The 5823-nt window shown below is 39.6% G+C and overlaps 1 pseudogene across 1 annotated transcript; it reads left to right on the top strand.

Annotated features, from left to right (window-relative positions):
- The first annotated feature begins 216 nt into the window (after positions 1–216).
- LOC306670756 (F-actin-capping protein subunit alpha-1-like) lies at positions 217–1116 on the top strand (annotated as a pseudogene). Its single transcript has one exon. The product of its transcript is annotated as an F-actin-capping protein subunit alpha-1-like (transcript).
- Positions 1117–5823: the final 4707 nt, after the last annotated feature.

The raw sequence follows: 5823 nt of genomic DNA, 5'->3' as shown, positions 1-5823 counted from the left end.
AGGCGGGGTGTTCCAATGGGAGAAGCTTATTTCCTACATAACATGGAGTCCCAGAGCAAAATGGAGTCTGTTTAGTCATATCCCTTAGAGTCTGGCCTAGAAGATTCTCATGGAGTCAGATCTGTCAGCCCATCACAGAGTGTGCTGTGTCTCCTCCTGTGGCAGAGTCGTTCCTATATTTCTTGCTTTTCTTTTTCATTTCAAAACTAACCAGAGCAGCCCAAGATGGCCGACTTCGAGGATCGGGTGTTGGATGAGGAGAAGGTATGCATAGCTGCTAAATTCATCACTCCACGCATCCCCAGGGGAATTTAATGAAGTATTCAGTGATGTCCGGCTACTACTCAACAATGACAATCTCCTCAGGGAAGGAGCAGCACATGCATTTGCCCAATATAACATGGACCAGTTCACACCTGTGAAGATAGAAGGATATGAAGATCAGGTCTTAATTACAGAGCATGGTGACCTGGGTAATAGCAGATTTTAGATCCACGAAACAAAATTTCCTTTAAGTTTGATCACTTACGGAAAGAAGCAAGGGACCCTCAACCAGAGGAAATAGATGGAGGTTTGAAGTCTTGGAGAGAATCCTGTGACAATGCTTTAAGAGCCTATGTGAAAGATCATTATTCCCATGGCTTCTGTACTGTTTATGCTAAAACTATAGATGGGCAACAGACCATTATTGCATGTACTGAAAGCCACCAGTTTCAGCCTAAAAACTTCTGGAATGGTCGTTGGAGATTAGAGTGGAAGTTCACTATTACACCACCTACAGCTCAGGTGATTGGAGTGCTCAAGATTCAGGTTCACTATTATGAAGATGGCAATGTTCAGTTGGTTAGTCATAAAGATGTACAAGATTTAGTAACTGTTTCGAATGAAGTACAAACTGCCAAGGAGTTTATTAAAATCATAGAGATTGCAGAAATGAGTATCAGACTGCAATTAGTGAAAACTACCAAACAATGTCATATACCACATTCAAGGCCTTGCGCCGGCAGCTTCCGGTTACCTGCACCTTCTGGTTACCTGCACCAAATCGACTGGAACAAGATACTCAGCTACAAGATTGGCAAAGAAATGCAGAATGCATAAAGGCTGACTGTAGGATTCTTCAGTATGTAGAAAGAAAGGATTCAACATGTGGTCATATGATAAATTAGTGATTTATACACAAGGGTGATATTTTGCTAGGGCTTTCGAAGTTAACAGATTTTTAGCCTCATGGAATATTGTTGAACCTATAGCATTGACTTCATCTTTTTGTATCCTCTCCCTTGTATTTTTCTGTTATCACTATATCTACTTGTAAATTTTTTTTCTTTTTTCTTTTTGTTAATTCTGCTGCACTTAGTGTTAAAGAGAGATCCATCTATTCTGGAGTCATTTTACTGTTTAGAAAATTTTCCTAGTCATGAAGTCCTGTTACTGATTTAGACAGATATATGCTCAGTACTCTTAATCCTGTGCTCCAAAGCCTTGTGATACTTCACTGCTTTTCACTGATCCACCAAAATCCAAGGAGGCTATGCTACAGCTTGTAGCTAAATGGAAGACACATTCATCCTTCTCAACCTCTGACTGCTTTGATTGTCATTTATAGTATCTCATAACTGCAGTTTTCAAAAGTTTGGATTGAGGCTTTTCAGGTCCATTTTGGGGGCAAAGGAAGTTTTATTGAAATTCCATGACAGCCAGCTTCTCTGGGGGGACTCGTTTTTAGATCCAAAGACTTGAACCACATTCCCTGCACATGGAACATGTTTGCTTTTTTCATTCCCTCATTTTCTCCTTCCATTTAGTACTATTGTAGTTACAAACATCTGCATTTTAGAAGAGTTTTATCCATTTATATTTTTTTAAGTATCCAAGAACTGCTGACATACTGTGGATTATAGTAGAGTATAAAACTTTAAAAATGCAGATGCTGAAGGAATAATAGGTATCTTGTGCTTTAATACTTGTGGCAGGATTGTACTATAAGCAAATGAATCAAGCAACTCTGTAAATCACAAAAACTTAAGATGAACCAAAGTGAAAAGATAACTTCCAGGCAGTATCTTTCTATTGTAACCTGTTGTTTAAGGGAATACTAGTGTTTTCTTCTGAATAGGATGTAAAACTTGATCTAAATTACTCTTCCTCAGTCCTAACTGCCAAGAAATCAAGTGTAACTGTGATATAGCAACCCTGCCCAGGTATATTGGCAGGGTGTGTATGTGATCTCAGAATACACAGGTGACATAGATATGACAGGACAACTGGTAATGATGGATTCATTTACATTGTTTACACTTCTATGACCAGGCCTTAAGGGAAGGTCAGTTTTTTAAAAAACCAAGTAGTGTCTTCCTACCTGTCTCCAAATACATGTTAAACAAGAAGGGTGTTTGTGCTTTAGCTTTGTCTTTGCTCAGTAATACAGTCAAGCAAGAGTTTGTTTCCAAGTGAAAGCTGTGTAAGCATTTTTGTTTATTTCAAATAAAATATATTTGTATTATTTGTCATTCATACTATCCATCCATACCACACTATCTTCTGTATCAGGTAGTCCGATAGAAATATACCCATTTTGTTCTAAAAAAAACAAAACAAAACAACAAAACAACAACAACAAAAAAACTAAACCAACTGCTGTTCTCTTAGTACCTATTAGTTTAGTGGAATGGGAAGAAAAAGTGTGGTTAGGCTGGTTGGGGGAAGAAACCAGATTGGTAGTAAAAAAGAAAAAGTGTTGAAAAATAACAACTCTTAATTTCTTCTAAATGTGCCATATAAATTAAATAGTTAATTCATTTAATCATTTCTATAAGTATATGAGGTAGATAGTATTATTAGTTCCATTTATAGATGAGGAAACAAGCTTGGAGGAATTTTGAAACTTACCCAAGGGCTTGCCTAGTAAGTGGCAGAGTTGGGGGGTTAGACCCAGCACTGTTGTATTTCAAGATTTTGTTTTGCAGTGTTGGGACTCAAAACCCAGGGCCTTACACACCCTAGGCACGTGCTCCCTCTGAGCCGCATCCCAAGCTTGAATCATGTTGTATAGCTCTTTAGCTTTCGAATGGAGAATGGAAGAATGGATTGGGTTTTGCCAAGTAATAACAGGAAATTATAGGAGAACAGATGAAAGATCATAAATGGGATGTGGGGAGCTGAGAATCTTGCCCATTCTCTTCATTGCATGGACCCAAAAAACAGACTCCTTTCATCAAAGGGACCTTAAATAAAGTGCTTTGACATTAGCCCAAGATGCCTTCATTTCAAACTAAAAATGACTGTTGTCTGTGAACTCATAGGGTTTTGTTGCTTTGTTTTTTGTTTTCCTGTGGTGCTGGGTTCAAACTCAGGGCTTTGCGTGTGCTAGGCAAACACACAATATTCTTAATGGGTTGCTACTTGTCCTGATAGGGATTAACCTAGTTAAAATTAAGTCACAGCTCTCTGCTCCCACCCAGTATAAATATTTGCAGGCTGGCACCTGCCCATTCTTCCTTTTTCTGTTCATTCACTTACGCTTTTTATTTTTTTAAAAAGGTTATCTTTAAACATTTTATTTATATTTAAGATACACATGTAAAAAATGGCACACATACTAACTGTAGAGCTTGACAAACTTTTACAGAATGAACTCACACCTGCAATCAAGACCAGGTCAAGGGCTGGGGCCAGTGGTACAGGTCTGTATTTCCAGTGACTCAGGATTCCAAGGCAGGAGGATTCCAAGTTTGAGGCCAGCTTAAGCAAGTTAGCAAGACTCTGTCTTGAAAAATCAAGAAATAAAATAAAAATAAATAAAAAGAACAGGAGATGTTGCTCAGTGGTAAAATGCCCCTGGGTTCAGTCCCAAGTACCAATAAATAAATAAGAAAAAAGATTTTATAAAAAGAGATGAAGAAATAGAATGTCATCAGCTCTTCAGAAGCCCTCTTTAAATTCCTCCAATTAAAAACAGTTCACTTCTCATTTAAAAAAAAAAATTCTTGTGACAATTTGTATGATAATTCTTTTGTTGTACTTTATATCTATTTATAATAAATAATTTTCTTTGGTATAAGAAATAAAATAAAATAAACTCCTGTACTCTGACCTAGGAAAGTACTACTATACTAATGTCTATTGCCATGGATTCGTTTTTTTTTTTCTGCTTTTGAGTTTTGTATAATTGTGTATTAGATATTCCTTTACCAATTTTTTTTTTTTTTTTTTTTTTCTGGTACTTGGTGATCGAACCCAGGACTTCACGTATGCTAGCAAAGTGCTCTACCATTGAACTACATTCCCAGTCCTCTTTGTTTTATCTTGAAACAGGGTCTTGCTAAGTTGCTGAGGCTGGCCTGGAACTTGAAATACTCCTTCCTCAGCTCCAGAGTAGCTGAGATTACAGCCCTGCTCCATTTTACATGACCAGAGTCATATTTTTCTTCTTCACTTTCCCTTGGCCTACATCCAATAAATGACTAAGATCGTAGTGTGCCACTGAAATATCTTTAATTTCACCTCCATTGTCACTGCCCGTATTTGTTTGCGAAGGCTGCCATAGAAAGTACCAGAAAGTGGATAGATGAAACAAAGGAATTTATCGCCTCACAGTTCTGGAGGCCAGATGACCATTTATCAAGATGGTGGCAGGGCTGGTTCTTTCTGAGGCTGTGAGGGAAGGAGAATTCTCCCTGGCTTAGAGGTGATCACCTTCATGGTCACATGCTATCCTCTCTAGATGGCCATGTTGTCTTCCCTCTAGTGGCAGAGTCCAAATTTCTGCCCTCCCCTTTACAAAAAAACCAAAAAACACCAATGGTGTTGGATCGGGATGCATAGTAATGGCGTTACCTTATCTTGATTACCTGTGTAATGACCCTATCTCTAAATGAGGTCTCATTCTGCAGAACTGGGGGGTCAGGACTTCAAGATGAGTTTTGAGGGGAACACAACTCAACCCTCTGTTGAGGCCTTTAGATTTCTCACGTGTCATTGCTTCTCTCTCCTCCGTGTGTCCCTGCTTCCAGCATTGTCTTGTTTTAACCCAGTTACACCCTGATGCCACAAGATCACATAAAAGCCTCTGTGGCCATTGGTTTAAACCAAGTTCCTCATGGTGCCTACAAAGCCCTTTTTGTTCCGGCCTCTGCCATCCTTCCCAGGCTTCTTTCTGCTGCTCACATAACCTTGCCACAGCCTCAAGAGTCGTGTGGCAGGATGGAGCTGCCTTTGAGCTTGGCTATGCAGGATTCCTCCTGCCTTCAACAGTGTCCCTCCCTGCTCTCCTTTAGTGGACTAAACTAACTCCTGGGGTCTTCAGGCCAGCTCTGGTGCTATCTCCTCTGAGAAACCTTCCCTGATGTACCTGGTGTGGGTTTCGTGCCTTTCCTCCATGACTGGATTCCCTCAGGTTTCCTTGCCATTCCTCTGTACTGCAAGTTTGTTTATTTATTTATGGGTTTAGCCCCTTTACAAGATCTGGATTCTGGGGCCTTCTAATACAATGCCTCATGTACCAAAAGCACTTCTCACACATTGCTTAATGAATGAGTGAGTGAAGCAATCAATCCTCCTTTGGAAAACTGCAACATCAGAATGAGTGAATGAGTTCATGTAACATGGAAAACCTTACCAAGGAGGGGCCAGTCTATGGGGTGTGGTCATCAATTGTGCTGTATAATTCTCACGTAAGGAAACCCCATTAGTCTGCAAAACTAATGTTCTCTGGTGAAAAACAAAAAGGAGGTTGGACAAAAATTGCAGTGTCAGGGTGAGTAAGTCAATGGGGTGTAACAAGGAAAGGGAGGAGCAGCAGAAGGGGTGTGGCAACCAGCT

This window comes from Sciurus vulgaris, assembly GCF_902686455.1.
Source record: "Sciurus vulgaris genome assembly, chromosome: 10".
NCBI lineage: Eukaryota > Metazoa > Chordata > Mammalia > Rodentia > Sciuridae > Sciurus > Sciurus vulgaris.
Note: the sequence above shows the minus strand (reverse complement) of the source record. Positions and strands in the feature narration are given on the sequence as shown.